The 14,942-nt window shown below is 43.1% G+C and overlaps 1 protein-coding gene across 5 annotated transcripts in view; it reads left to right on the top strand.

Moving 5' to 3' along the window:
• Positions 1–14,942, top strand: part of FBXO34 (F-box protein 34) — a 50,067-nt gene that overhangs the window by 14,297 nt on the left and 20,828 nt on the right. For 4 of the 5 annotated variants that reach the window (XM_068149037.1, XM_068149036.1, XM_068149035.1 and 1 more), the window contains exon 2: positions 6,456–6,534. The exons of the other annotated variant lie outside the window; for it this stretch is intronic. The gene's annotated coding sequence lies outside the window, so the exon portion shown is untranslated. The remainder of the gene's footprint in view (positions 1–6,455; positions 6,535–14,942) is intronic. 5 annotated transcript variants of the gene reach the window in all.

Raw genomic sequence — 14,942 nt, 5'->3', positions numbered from 1 at the left:
TCTCTTAGAATGCATATGGATTTTTATAGATGCAGTAGGACTGCAGATGTATTCATTTTAAAAGATATAATAACTTGCTCTGAATTGGTCTCGCAGCAGAAGCAGTTAGAGACGTGGTTTTGATACAAGGTGCTTGGAATTCTCTTATGCAGCTTTGCAGCCTGTGCTGCAAACAGGAGCTCAGGGCAGTTTGAGCCACACTCTCTCCACAGATGGTGCATAGGATATCACCAACAGTGGACTAAACCAGTTCTGCTAATGATTGCTTTGTTAGGCCCTAGCACATTACAGGATTGTTAAAATGATGTCCCCTGATGTGTCAGCTGTAGGCTTCGGGGTGAATTGTAGGATAAAGAGTGGTAGTTTACATAGCTTCGCAGCAAATGTCTCTGCAGCATTGTGCATACTTTTCTTACCTTAAAAGATAGGTGGTCTTTTTGATCTCTTTTCTCTTTGGGATCAGCAAATGTAGCCAGGAAAGGGTTGTATATGAGCCTGATCTAGGTGGAGATGTCCCTGCTCACTGCAGAGGTGTTGGACAAGACGGCCTTTGGGAGTCCCTTCCAACTCAATGCATTCTGTGATTGTGTGATGGTAACACAGCTTCATCCCTGGCCTGACTGAATCCAAGGAAGTGAAGGCACTGAAGTGTCCTGCAAGAATGTCTGTGGTAAAATGTTTTTAAGAGGTTGGGAAGAACTTTTCTTGGACAAAAGTCCAGGAACTTAATCTGAGTGTACAGTTGTTGCATCCATACTGAAACTATATAGAGCAAGTCCACCGATGTTTTCTAGTTGCATTAATATTAGTTGTAAGGTTGGGGCTTGTAAGGTGGTTGTAAGGTTCCCTGTCCTTCAGCCTTCTCTTGTGTTACTTAGGTCACCACATTCCAGCAAAGAATGGTGTTTTTCAACAGGTGGCAGTTAAGGAGCCAGGAGTCTGCCAGGCTGTATTCCATTTGAAGAAGCATAGAGATCAGATCACTGATAGAGAAACTTCACTGGGGTGTGTGCAGAAGCTGCTAGAAGAAAGTTTGTCTTTAGACCAACTGGTATCTCTGGTGTGGAGGGGAAGATGGGTGAGCTCTTGAGCAGGAATAAATGTCAGCATGTATTTTGTTGAATTTTGGAAGCTGGGATTTACTGTGAGTTGCTATTTGGCTTTGGGGTGTTTGGGGCCTTTCTGCATCCCCCATATGTAAGTTGCAGCTATGGCAGGAGCTGTGTACACCACTTCACAAGCATAAAGCACAAGTCTCTGAGGGAGACTGCAAATGGCTCTGGTAAAATGAGCCAGTGTTTTCAGGCTGGAGTCAGTACAGCTAGACAAGAGTGCCAGCAAGAGATACCTGTGTCCTGACTTTAATATATTCACTTCTCAGTGGTCATGCCCAGGAGGATTAGTGAGAGATACTTTAATTTAAAGCTAGTAGGAACAGCAGTGCTTTTCTCCTGAAAAGTGGTGTGCTTTTACTGACATAGCTAAACACAGCCATGTGAAGCTTAATATATGCTTGTGTGGGTACCTGAGAAAGCATGCCAATAAGTAGACCAGTAGCTTTCTTCTGGGGAGATGCTGAGAATATCACCTTTGCTGTCCATCAGGGCTCAGCCAGGCTTGTTAGCAGCTTGTAAGCAGCAGCCCTACTTTGCTTGTAGGTATTTTAAGCGATGAGGGTAGCAGAGCTAGAAGTAGAGCTGATAACGTCTGTGCTGGGTTTTTTTTCCCCTTTTGGAGGAGGAGGAGATGGGACTAATTGTATACCTTCCAATTCCAGTTACTTCATTACTGAATAATCATTGTAGCAGCCCTGCAATCTGCTCTGATAGCAAATAAGTGGTGTGGCTTGCAGCATTTGAATCTAAACAAAACTTAAGTGCCTTTTCCTTTTTCCCTGGGGAGAAACTGTAATTTCGTTATGTGAATGTTAGCCAGGACAAAGTTGTCATGTTTTGTTTGCAGCTGGCATGAGGCTTCTCTAGGCTTGGTGCGTGCTAGAGCTACGTCCCTGGTGCGTGTACCTAAAATACTGCATTCTCTTACCTGGCAGCTTCAGTTGAATGTTTTCCAAGTGCTTTTCCAGGTGAAGATCTGTTTAGCTTTGACATGAGATGCCTCAGAGGGTTTAGATATAAACCGGTGGAAGTTTAGTTTGTATTTCCTTTCCCTAGCAATAAATGTTAATGAGTTTCTGTCTGCATTAGGCTTTGAATTCTCAAGTGAAACAGCCTGAGCACACCTCTGCTATCAAATCTGTGGTGAGAGTGGTTACATTGATGAGGTTTTAGCAGAACTTTGTAGTTTTGGTTCCCCAGTGTAGAAATGGCATTATATGCAACCCATATGATGCAAAACAATTATGGGGCAGAGCTTCCAAAAGCATTTTTGTCTTCCATTGGAAGAGGCTAAAAGTGCATTCGTGCATCAGGTTCAGTCCTGATAAAATGCCTTCTTGGATTAGATGCTTCTGAAAAGTGGTGATTTTGATGTACTGGCTGAGGGCCCTGAAAGCACCACAGACAAATGCCTGTATTTTGCATAGTGTGTAGTACTGGACAAAGCATAAACTCATCAGGCTAGCTTTTTCTGGACTGCCATAGAACTGTTAAAGCTGATCTATTCCTAATAAGACAGCTGACTGTGCAGTCTGAGCTGCATACAGTTCTTTGTCTCTGCTTTTTTGACTCGAATGGAAAAGTAGTTTGTTTTTGTTAAATGGGACTCAACTGTTGCTGCCCCAAAGGGGATCTGTTCTTGCAGGCTCAGTGTGGACTTCAGGCAGACTGCTTTTGGTTCTCATTGCTTTTTGCTGTAAGCCAGTAACTCAAGTCAGGGTGATGGGAAGATGGTAACCTGAGACAGATAGTTGTTGACAGGTAAAATGTCTTGGGAAGAGAAAATGCAACATGGGGCTTTTTAGTGTTGATAAGTTTTGTAAGTTTGGGCTTGGCTGTGTTGGTTGTAACTAAGCCAGTGGGTTGATCATGTGGAGTGACTCCATATGGATCCAACTGCAGCATTAAGTTCTTGAAATAATTTAAGGTGAAGTGATGGTAAATTTCAAAGGATTAGAATATGAGGCCCCCGTAGTGGGATCTTGCATTTCTAAGGTGGCTTTCAGAGGGAAAGACTCAAATGTGTTTTGAAAATGAGCCTGTGCATCATGCACTGGAGTGGATCCATGCTTTGATACGAACAGTAAGAATTCTTTTAATCAGATGAACTGCATCACCTTCTTTTAGGGAGATAATTATTTATTCATACAGGAGAAAAGACTTCCCACCCCTCTCCCCCCAAAAAAAAAAAATCAGAGCTGATCAGACTGCTGCATCCATTTTTAGTGACTGTAGGAGAGAAGACTTTTTTTTCTTCTGAAAATCTGTAGCTCATCAGACTCCTGCCTCCATTTTTAGCCATTGATACTGCAGGGACAGGAGGCTGGCAGGCTGAATTGGGTATTGCCTAAATAAAAACTAGGTTAAAGCCTACAGTATTACATGGCAGCAGGGCTGCCTGCCCCCATCCTGCTGGGGAGGTTGACCCAGTGTGTTTGTTGCCACAGTTCCTCCAAGAAGGTTGTAGGCCACATGAGTCTTGGGTGGTAATGTGGGGGCCCAGCTGCCTTTTTAAAGGATGTTGCTAGCCTTGCTTTTGTGGGGAAAAGAAGCTGCAGGATGGGGTATGATTAAGTTTCTCCTCTGGCCAGTGTGCTCTGACTGTAATACAGGTGGAAGGGGACTTGCTTATGGTCAGGAGGTTCAGCTGAGTAGTGAGGAAGGGTCTGCAAAGCAAATTCTTGTGAGTGGGTGAAGCTCCTCTTTGTGTATGCTTGCAATGAGAGTGAACACCATTGTTTATAGCAAGAGCTTGGCATCTTTTGTGCTGAGGTGGACTGCTGACTGATAAAATGGTGTCTCTACTGGTCTATCAGACCCACAGTGCTCTGTGGCCTCTGGGATTCTGCTTTCTTTTTTCCAATAAGAAACCCTGTTCCTACATCTCAAAATGGTCTGTTTGCCTTCCTAGCACTGCACTTACTGTTCTTGGAATTGCCCATGAATCTGTCCATGTTGCCAAGGCTCTTGTGACCGTTTGGGGTGGTGTGTTGCCTTCTCCATGCTCTACTTCTCTTGAAGTTTGTTAACCAGGCTTCCATAGCAGCCACCCAGCCTTGGCTCTTCTCTGGCCTTTGTTTTACCTCTTGATGGTTGAAGTGTGCCTCAGTACTTCCTCTCTTTCTTGTGTTTGGCTTGGGGGTTTGATCACCCCTCTAAAGCAACATGTGGATGCTTGAATCAACACACATGCCTGGGATAGTGGGTGATGAGTGTCCACAGGTTTTTGCATTTGTGTGTTTGTGAGCTAGGATGGGCATGCTGGGGCTGCTCATGTGTTTCCATAACCACTACTTAGTTATGATACAGAAAATGAATTAGAGGCAAATTATCTAGTACTGGAGACTTTCCTGGGTAAAATGTTTAATGACCACCTGAAGGGCCACAGTCCTGTTGATTGTGTTGTGTCATGTAACTTTGACCAAGTTTCCCTTATTGCAGGAGCTGGATTGCTTCCTCAGGGATGGATAGCATCTGATCTTTATGTGAAGGAGGGGAGAAAGCTGTCTGACTTTAATCTGAATTTACTAGGTAGTTAATAGAAAGGCCTCGGTACTGTAACTTATTCAGCTTATGTTGTGTTGCAGAAGCTCCATGGAGATGAAGGCTGCTGGCTTTATTTTTCTTTGAAACCTGTTTGGCTTCATGTTGCCTCCACAGTCTCTGCCTCTGATGTTAGCAACTGGGGAACCTGCTGGGTGTTGAAGGGCTGGGTTTGCAACAAAGTCTAGATGCTTTGGTGGCTGTGAGGAGACTTTTGTGTGTGGTCTTGTCTTATAGGCATCTTTATATTGAGAACAGAGTGCCTCTTGCCTATCTCTTTTCTTACCTTTACAATTTGCAGTTTGTATTTAAAAGCAGGGGGTTTTGAATTGTAGAATGGCTTAGGTTGGAAGGGACCTTAAAAGGTCATCTACTGCAATCTCCCTGCCAAGGGCAGGGATCTCTCTCAACTGGCTTTGAACATCTTCAGGGAGGGGGCATTCACAACCTCTTTGGGCAACTCATTCCAGAGTCTCCTCACTACCTTTGTTCTGAAGAACTTCTGACATCTAGTCTAAACCTACGTCCCTCAGCTTAAAACCATTCCTCCTTGTCCTGTTGGTAGATACCCTTATGATCCCTCTCCAGCCTTCCCATAGGTTCCCTTCAGGCAGGTAGCTATAAGGTCCTTCTGGAGTCTTCTCTAGGCTAAACAATCGCAGCTTCCTCAGCCTATCCTCATAGCAGAAGTGCTCCAGTCCTTGGATCATGATTGTGGCCCTGCTCTGAACTTGCTCCAACAGTTCTGTAACATTCTTAGGACGCTATTTTCTTTGCACTTGCAGTCCATAGGAGCCATTAGCTATCGTGATGTTTAGCACTTAGCTGCCTGTGGTGGCTGGTTGTGTAAACTGGTATTGCTAAAGGGAGTGGGGAGCAAAGTGAAGGTGTATGCACCAGTCGTTTGGAAACTGGAATCATTCAGGTCCGAATCAAGCTCAGGCTCAAACAGGTTGTGGAATTTATTTATACACCACGACTGGGGTGTGGGACGTTTCAGAGACACACATTAAATGGTTCCCAGCCCCCAGTCTTGTGTTTGGTATTAGATAAGGAGGAACAGGGTAATTACAGCCAAGGACCTGGGTGGAGGGGTTTGGAGAGGATGAGAGTTACACATCTGTGTAGAGAAGGTGAAATGTTCCTTCTGCCTGCAGACTGTTAATGGCACTGTTAAGAAATTGTGGGTGCGTCTGAGGTTATAGGAAGCGTGAAGGTCAGCCCTGCAGAGGAAGCGTTGAGTGAGTTACAGGAGACGCGTGGATTTGTAAGAGAAAGTGCAAGGAGGTGAACTGAAACTAGTCAGGTGTACTGGGAGTGGCTGAGGTTACACAGAAGCTGAATATGCAAAAGCAGTGGCACTAATGGGTCTTTAGGAATTGGGGTGTTGGAGCAGTGACTGGGAATCCACACCCAGACCCCTGAATTTGTGTACTTGATGAGAATGGAGGAACAGGTAAAGAAAGGGGTCCAGCATGGTTTCTTAGAGCTCTGTGGTCTCTCCTCTGTGCTGTCCCTGCAGTGTGAGCTTCCATGATGCCAAATGCAGCTTCTGCCCAGCCACCCAAAAGGACCTTGTGACCTTCAGCTATAGTTACTGGGCCCTTTCAAGGTGTATGTGATCAGTGGGTACTGACGACCTGCTCAAATTGCTGGTGTCTGCATGTCAGCAACACATTGATTGTTGTTCCCTTTGTGCTGGGCAAAGCAGATCTTTTGGGTTTTGAGAGTTGGTTAGTAGTTGTTACACCATTGACATGTCACTAATTTCCTTTTTCCTTCCCTTTTACTCTTCAGAAATGCTATTCTCGTGAGTGTACAAGGAGCCTACAGAACTGTAATGCCTAACCCTACATGGAATAACAACTCTTTGAAGGTACCACCCTTTTTTAACTACATGGCTTTGTTACAGGTTGGGTTAATGATGTACTGACCTTTGCTTCAAAGCTCAAAATTGAGGAACCATGTTTTATGTAATGCCATCCCCTCCAAAAGGGCGACAGAGTGCTGTGACATTTTGGTCTCTAATTTCCAGAAAACCTGTGTGCAACCCAGCACTTGATCTAGGGTGCCAGGAGGCCATCCCTGTTTCTCTGTGAATGATTTCTTTAGGCAGGTCTGGTGTGTGTTGCCTTAGGAACAGATGGTGGTTTCTATTCAGGGAGCTGAACTAGGCTTTCTTCATGCTTGGTGGCCATCTTTGGAAACACGTTGCCATTCTTTTTGGTGGTGCTTGATGCCTTTCCTGTTTGCCTTCAACTTTATGACCTTCTGGATAGTCTTTCTTGTTGAGAGGCTTCTAGCTATATTTATGGAGAACATCAAGTGCGGTTACACTTTAGCATTTAGATTGAAATGTCCTAGCTGTTTGTGCGGCATTACTCAGCTCTCAGGCGTTGGCTTGTTCTGCTGTCTGATCCTGCAGTGATGCCATAATACTGAATTTTGGACTGCCCTGTACATTACCATGGCAACAGACTGATGTCACAGACTCAAGGACATGACTTCAGTGTATGATCATGCAGAGGCACGATCAGATTTGTGAAGGAGAAAGCTGACTAATGCACATCTCAAAAGCAAACAAGGGGAATGCAGGTTACAGCTGACCGAGCAAGGTGCCTCGGTATGAAAATTCCTCTTGTAGAGATAGGAGGGGCCGATCATGTCTTTAAGGCATGTCTTTAAGTCATCTTGCTGAGCTTCTCTTTACCCTGGATAAGCAGATGTGTTGCAGGTATCCTGTATCTTTAAAACAGGTGGTGTTCTGGGTTGGGAAAACTTGCTCTAGTTTCAGAGCTTGGAAAGAGCACTTTGCTGCTTTAAAAACTTCTCAGTGGTCTTGTAAGCAGACTGAGAACACTTTAACTTGGTTAATGTTGTTCAAACAGTTTAATTGGTTTTCCAAAGCTTTTATTTTATCCATAACATTGGAAGGTGAAAGGGGAGCTCTGCATCTGCATTATGGTCACATTTTCCTATATCCTATTAGCAGATTCCAAGATTGTTTAATGTGATCTCCACCCATTTCATTTGGCTGCAACCTTTGCTCCCATGAAAACAAGGCTGATTGTTCAGAATTGCTGTGTGTATGTGCTTTGGCACGGCATGAAGGTACCTATAATAACACAACCATTGTCTGGAAAAAAAAAGCAGTTTGCAGTAATAACTACAAATAAAAGGTGCAGTACAGGGGCAAGACAGATAATGGTCATTTTCCCAGCCATTGCATACAGCAGATTCTCAACACTGTCACCCCTCAGCATGACAGGGATATGGGCTTTAGTGCATATGTGAACATCGGGAATAAGGGGCTGAAATATTTGCCTGTTGTTCCAAGTTTCTCTTTTCTGGACATGGTTCCATTGCTCATACCTACGGATGGGGAGGCTGAATGACTTCTGCACAATGCGGTATTTTATTTGCATGCTGTGAGCAAGTTTAGCAAGTGTGTGCTAAGTGAAGCATTCCCTCTTTCAGTTAGCAGCTGATACACCCTTAAAATTAAAAAAATAAGAAAGTGCCTTTAGGTTGAACAGTAGGGTTTTGAGGGGTGACATTGTGTTGTGTGTTGGAGTGGATGGTTGGTCATGCCAAGCCTGAATGTTAACTTGAAATGCTGTGGGATTCAGCGATTAACCAACTTAAAGCTCCTTCGTGCTAAAGTAATTTCTGCTTATCTCTGCACTTTGTGGAATAAAGGCTGTTACAGCACAAGATTCAGAAGCTAATGTAGTTGTTTTAAGTGTTCAGTGTCACAGGAATTGAGGATATTTAACAGCAACTGACATTTCTTATAGCAGTTTGGTTGCCTCCCAGGACAGGAAGCTGTAGAGCCTTAAAAAAAGAGGCAGTGAAGGAGTTTAACAGCCCTCTCTCTAAATCAGGATGCTTGAATTCAGTGCCTGGCCTTGAGCTGAAAAGACTGGAAGCTCTGCAAGATTCAGTGATTCAGTGCTTTGCAGTGAACAAGGAGATAATGGTGATGGACTATCAAGAAGGCAGCCTTGCTAAAAAGAGAGGCTTTGTGATACTGTAAAGGGGAAGGAAGTCTGGAGAACACAGAAAAAGAACAGATGTTTTTGGAGGTGGGGAAAAACTTTAACTATCCGTGTAGTTTGCTCTTGTGGTGGAGCCAGCAAAAGGAACTTGATACCAAACAAAAGTAGGCACACCCAGTATTTAGCACAGGGATCCTGGAAAGCTGCTCTTCACTGCCCTGACCCTTTTCTGTTTGACAGATACCTTGTATGCTGACATCTTGCAGAGGCAGAACTGAGTAAGACAAGCACCCAGGAGTTTGCGCAAAGGTGCGCGTGGAGGAGTTTGGAGGTGTTTGATGCTTCTCTTTTAACAGCAGTTAAAAAAAGTCTTAATGGATGTATAAAATGATACTCAAAGCAGGAAGCCAAGAGATGCCATTCCTTGGAAAGGAAATAACAGAAGATGCATTAACGAGGGAGAGGCTGCTTGTAGGCTGTATTAATGGACTGCGATGACTGGAAGTGTGGGATAAAGCAGATTGCTGATCCTGTGTATCAAAGTACTGGTGGCAACGATTTTTTCAAGTTGTTGAAACTTGCATCCAAAAAAAAAATTTTGTTCTTACTAATAGGTTAATCCACTGTAATTGACTGCGAAATAAACCCCAGGGAATTTTCCCTGTCTGTATGTGCTGCACAACCTCTTTGCTGTCTGCTTGGCAACTGTACCTTCAGATAATTAAAAGCTGTTTTAAATCCACTTGCTGCTTTTATTTTTTTTGGTTCATCTTGGTACTTCTTTGAGAGCTATCAGGCATGCTCCTGGCTAAGGTGTGAAAACCAAGATGATGTGGTTTGAGGAAAGGAGAACTGCAGATGAATATCTTTTGCTTTTTAAGAAAACACAAAAAAGACAAAACCAGCTGAATGTGTGAAGCTCCTTAACATAAGATCATAGAACAGTAGAGGTTGGAAAGGACCTCTGGAGATCAAGTCCAACCCCTGTGCCAAAGAAAGATCATGCAGGGCAGGTCACACAGGAATGCATCCAGATGGGTCTTGAAGGTCTCCAGAGAAGGAAGACCCCACAACCTCTGGGCAGCCTGTTCCAGTGCCCTGTCACAGTAAAGTTTTTTCCTTATGTTGAGGTGGAACTTCCTGTGTTCTAGTTTGTACCTGTTGCCCCTTCTATCACAGAGCACCACTGAAAGAGACTGGCACTATCTTCTTGACACCCACCTTTCAGATATCTGTAAACATTGATCAGGTTCCCTCTCTCCTCATGCTAAACAGCTGCAGGTGTCTCAGCCTTTCATCATCAGGTAGATGTTCCAGTGCCTTAATCATCCTCATAGCCTTCACTGGACATTGTCCACTATATTCCTGTCACTCTTGAACTGGGGAGCCCTGCACTTAATAATAATCTAACTTTTGCAGTCTTGTATGGAAGTCTGTTAGTTCACTTTGACATTCTATAATCTTGTGACACTTGCCCCTCTAAAATCAATGATCAAACCTCCATGGCTGCTGTTGCTTAGGAAGCAGTTGTAATTACCCAGAAATTACAGAAGTTGTTCAGCACAGGGATCCTCTGGTTTCAGCACATAGTTTCATTGCTCTGTAGTGTTTTGGGAGGCTGAAGGGTGGGATGCAGCTACAATGAGTTTCCAGATTCCTAACAGTGTGAGGGACTGTTTTCAATAGTGATGATAAAAACAGCTATTCCCAGTTGGAGGTTAGTCAGTGGTACAATTATCAGAGCTATGAAATAGTGCAGGGATAGCTCAGAATGGAAAAAACTAAGACTTCAAGCTTGGTTTCTTGAGGGAGCTGTTTGAAATGGTTTCCTGCAAGCTCATGGAGAATTAGTAAGAGATGTTAAATGGTGAGAGATCAAGCTGATGAGGCTTGGTGATTACTTTGGTAATTTAGTTTTGAGGGCAGCAGACTTCATCTCTTTTCTTGGGAGAGGGATTTGGTAGCAATTTGTTGATGAAAGCCAGTGTGGTGAGTAGGAGCTCTGGAGCTGGTGTGTTTGATTTAGTAATTCTGCTGTATGGTTTGCTCACACCAGCTGCTCCACTGGGGAGTCTAAAAATGTGCTGAGTATTTTCACAGTAAAGTAATGATCCCCAGCTCCAAATCTGCTTCGCTTACACCATCCTTTTAAAACACAGTTGCCGGTAACTTACTTTCTGCTTCGTTTCTTGGTGATTTGGTGATTCAGACTCATTTTGTCCGTGAGAAGGAAACCCTGAAATGAAAACATTGATGGTGCTGGGGAGAGCAGTGGAGAATATTTAGTTAAATAGCAATACATATATTTTTCCTTTTTTGTCTTGCTTATAAAGCTGGTTTTGCATTAGTAAGTCTGAAAGTCTTGTGAAGCAAACCCGAATCTGGTATCTTTAGGTGAATTTTTAGAGAGGTTTGTACTTCTAAAATAGTTGCTAACCTGGAAAGAATTGCACCAGAATTGTTTCTGATGTCCTCTTGTAGGTGTGTGCTACTGAATTTTGAAGATAAACATGAAAAGGGCAAGTTTTGCAGCAAAAGCTCTCACAGCTAACAAGGCACTTGCGTGTGCAGAAGCTTTCCTTTTGTGAAATTTTGATGCTATTTTGGGGCCTTCTTTTCTTTAAAGAGTGAATTGGAGCAGAATTTGTGCTATGCTTGGAATTCTTGAAAATTTAATTGTGTTAGTCGTTTGGTGTATCAACTACAAAGCACTGATAACACAAAGCTACTTTTTACTTCAAGTAACTCTGAATTCTTAATGGGGGAAAAAAATTATTGAAATGTGGCCAGCAACAACAACAGAAAAGATTAAAGATGCATGGAATTGGTAGATTTCAGAATTAGCTCATATTGTAAACAACCTTTTAAAACAATCATGCAAAAAAGATTCTCCATTTAATGCTGGTCTCTACTGCATTTACCTGCTGAAGCCCTAAGCTGATCTTTGGCTGGGAAAGATTGTTGTTTATTTATTTATTTATCTTTAGCCTGCCTTCTGTCTTCACCTGAAGCAGTTTAGCCATAATGTGTCACTGGTCACACTGCTGTGCTTTTGAGTGTTTAAAATCCTTTTGGTTCTCTTTGAGCAAAGGTTCTATGGTCTGCAAGCTGCAAAGCAGTTTAGTGGTGAGAAACACCCTCTGTATCCAGATGCTGTAGCTCAGAGCCTTCACCTTCATTTGTGTGGCCCCGGCTCCAGTCTGCTGGTTCCTTCCTGTGTCTGTTCCTGCTGAGCTGCTTGGATGAGCTCTGCTATGTGATGGCTGCAAGTGCCTCAGTTTGTATGATGGATAACTAGAGGATCTGCTTTGATTGTGCTGTTCTGAGTCTCATCTGCATTGCTGTATTATTCCTTCTGTCACTGGTTTGGATTACATCTTTTATTTTGCTGGCTTTGACACCCTGCTGTCCTCTTTTCCTTGCTGTGCATGTGTATGACTTCATGCTGCAGGCCTGGAGCTGTTGGAGTGACACTACCACGATGCATGACAGTAGGCAAAAAACGTACTGCTGGATGGAATTGATGGGGCCTCACCCTGCCTTTAGTGAGAAAATAGCTTCAGCACCATGGCAGATTAATCTTCTAATGGAGAGTGAAGTTTGGCAGTGTTTGATGTGCGGTCTAATTGGAAATGTATGATGCCTGTGTGTGATGTCAGTTAAATAGCACCAGCACTTAATGACCGAGTCAGAATAACTTTAATTTCTTTAGATTTTGAGGATGTGGTGAGTTAGCCTTGGCTAGTGGCCAAACGCCCACCGAGCTGCTTGCTCACTCCCCTTTAGGAGCATGGTGTAGGGGGGGATAGTCTTAGAGAGCTATAAAGTCAGGGAGATTACTGATGGCTGTCATGGACAAAACAAAAACATAATTCCTCACTAGCTAAAAGAGATTTGAGTAGTGAGAACACAAGATAAGCATTAAACTAGCATCTTTTCTCTTCTGTTTTGCTGCAGGGGGTTACCTGTCCTGCCATGGAGCACCTCCTCCTTTTCCTTCTCTTACCCTGATTTTTTTTGTTCTTTCTCTAGGCGCTTTTTCCCACCTGTAAATGTTTCCACATAAGCATCAGCAGTGCCAGTTGCTTAGGTGGTGGGCTCATCTCTGTCTTGTTGCAGGTCATGGTGGAAACAGCCTGGTGCAGCCATGATGTCCTCCTGCAGAAGCCATGTTAGATCCTAACACTAATTACTGATTTTGATTGTAACCTGTTCCTCAGAATCTTTTTTGGTTTGTTTTATAAGATACTCTTGGAAAGTCCAGTGAATCCAAAGGTTGTTGAGAGTGTGTGGGTGATGGTGTGTCTTGTTTGTTTGTGGGTGGGTTGTTTTTTAGATGCTCCTAATGAATCTGTTGTGAGGGAAGTTTTCTGTCCTCAGCAGATGTAATGATGCACTTTGCTTTGCAAGTAATAATTTGAGCTTCCTCTTATGTGAAGTCTGTCGTGGGGTTGGGTATATTTAGTATAACTGTTTTCCCAACTTTGCAGAGCAGAATTTTTCTGTAAACTGCTGACATGAAAAAAATTGACATTTCAGGGTTCAGCATTTTACATTATCCTTGCAAGATGAAAGATAGTTTTCTGTGAAAGCATGAAGTCAGGGCATCAGCTGTGTCCTAGTTTAAACAAAAATGTGAAAGGATTCAAGGTTTCATGACAAATCATGAGGTATGAATCATGCGGAAAATGCTGGTATGTGAAAATGTGGTGGATTTAGGAGTATGATAGGAAAAAATGGGCATTTAGAATTGCAGAAATGCTTGCAACTCGTGGCACAGTTACTTCTAAAGCTTTATTTTGGGTACTCTTCTATTTAATCTGTTTGTGTTGCCAAGCAAGGCTTCTGGTGGTTCAATTTTGCTGGTTTTGGAGACCCTTAGGAAAAAAATGGTGGTTTAGAGATGCCTAGTGAATATTGTCACCTCTTAACTCTGCCCTAGATAGACAGAATGTGTCCATGTGGACAAAATTCTGCCATTCTGATTTGAGTCTTGTGTGGTTGTTGTTGTGGAGTGGTTTTTGTCTGTGTGTGGGGGGTCTTTTGTTGTTGTTTGGTTTTGATTGTTTGGGGTTTTTTTTAACCTTTTGGGTTGCTCCCGTGTTTTGTTGAGAAGGCATCCACAGTAATATGGATTTCTCTGTCCTGTAATAAAACCTTTTGGTGAATGGGTGAGATGCCACAAAATTTTAAAGAAATTAATTAGCCCTTATTCTGCTAAACCATATAGGACCAGGTCAGGGTATGTGGGGTGTGAAAGAACTGTTATCTGAAAGGCTGGTCCAAAGCAGTTAAAGCCATGTAAACCAGTTAAAAATCTATCTATCTATATCTATAAAGTAAGTTTCAGAGCTGATAAATGTAGTTTTTAACATTGGGTCTCCTGCTGTGAGGTTTTCGTTGTTAGCAAAATTCTGAAGAAGAACTATATGTATATAGTCACTGTATTTGGTTACTGGCCACTTGTCTGGTGGCCAGCACAGCCCTAACCCTTGACAAGGGTGCCCAAAGAAGGGCAGTGAAGCTGTCAAAAGGTCTTTTGAGGAGCAGCTGAAGTCACTTCTTGCAAGGAACACGTGATAGGACAAGAGGAAATGGCCTCAAGTTGCATCAGGGGAGGTTTAGCTTGGATATTAGGAAAACCTTCTTCCCTGTAAAGATTGTCAAGCCCTGCAATGGGTAGCTGCCCATGGCAGTGATGGATACCCCATCCCTGGAGGATTTTCAAAGCTGTGTAGATGTGGTGCTGAGCATCGTGGTTTAGTGGTGACCCAGCAGTGCTGGGTTGAACTCAATGATCTTAGAGGTCTTTTCTAATCTGAATCATTCTGTGATACTTAGAAGTTAGCTGTAGGTTTGCTCAGCTACAGTAGAAGTCTTACTTACGCCGCAGAGATGTACAGAGGTGGTTCTTACAGTGCACTGTGTCAAGATGCAGGGGGACTTCTTGCATATTTATTGTCAAGTATGAGATTTTTGGTTTCCTGATGACTTTTTACCTTGTCAGTAGATGCTAATAAAATGGCCAGCTCTGTGTTGGAGTAGATAGATTCAAAGGTATGCTGGTAATCAGAGGAGCATTGCAAATGGGCTTATATTCATTGTGTTGTAAAAGTCGCCACTAAACAGACAAAAGAAACTTCAAGAATTAGAGTGGGTTGTTATGCTGTGCTGCTGCAGTACCAGCAAACTATTACTGGTGAACTTGTGAATAAGTGCTGTCAGGCAGGCCATGTGATGGCCAATTTATTGGCTGTCACAGCAGAATAAAACAAACCTACCAAGC

This window comes from Melanerpes formicivorus, unplaced genomic scaffold, assembly GCF_026170545.1.
Source record: "Melanerpes formicivorus ecotype bairdi unplaced genomic scaffold, bMelFor1.0.p_v2 SCAF_17, whole genome shotgun sequence".
Lineage (NCBI taxonomy): Eukaryota > Metazoa > Chordata > Aves > Piciformes > Picidae > Melanerpes > Melanerpes formicivorus.
Note: the sequence above shows the minus strand (reverse complement) of the source record. Positions and strands in the feature narration are given on the sequence as shown.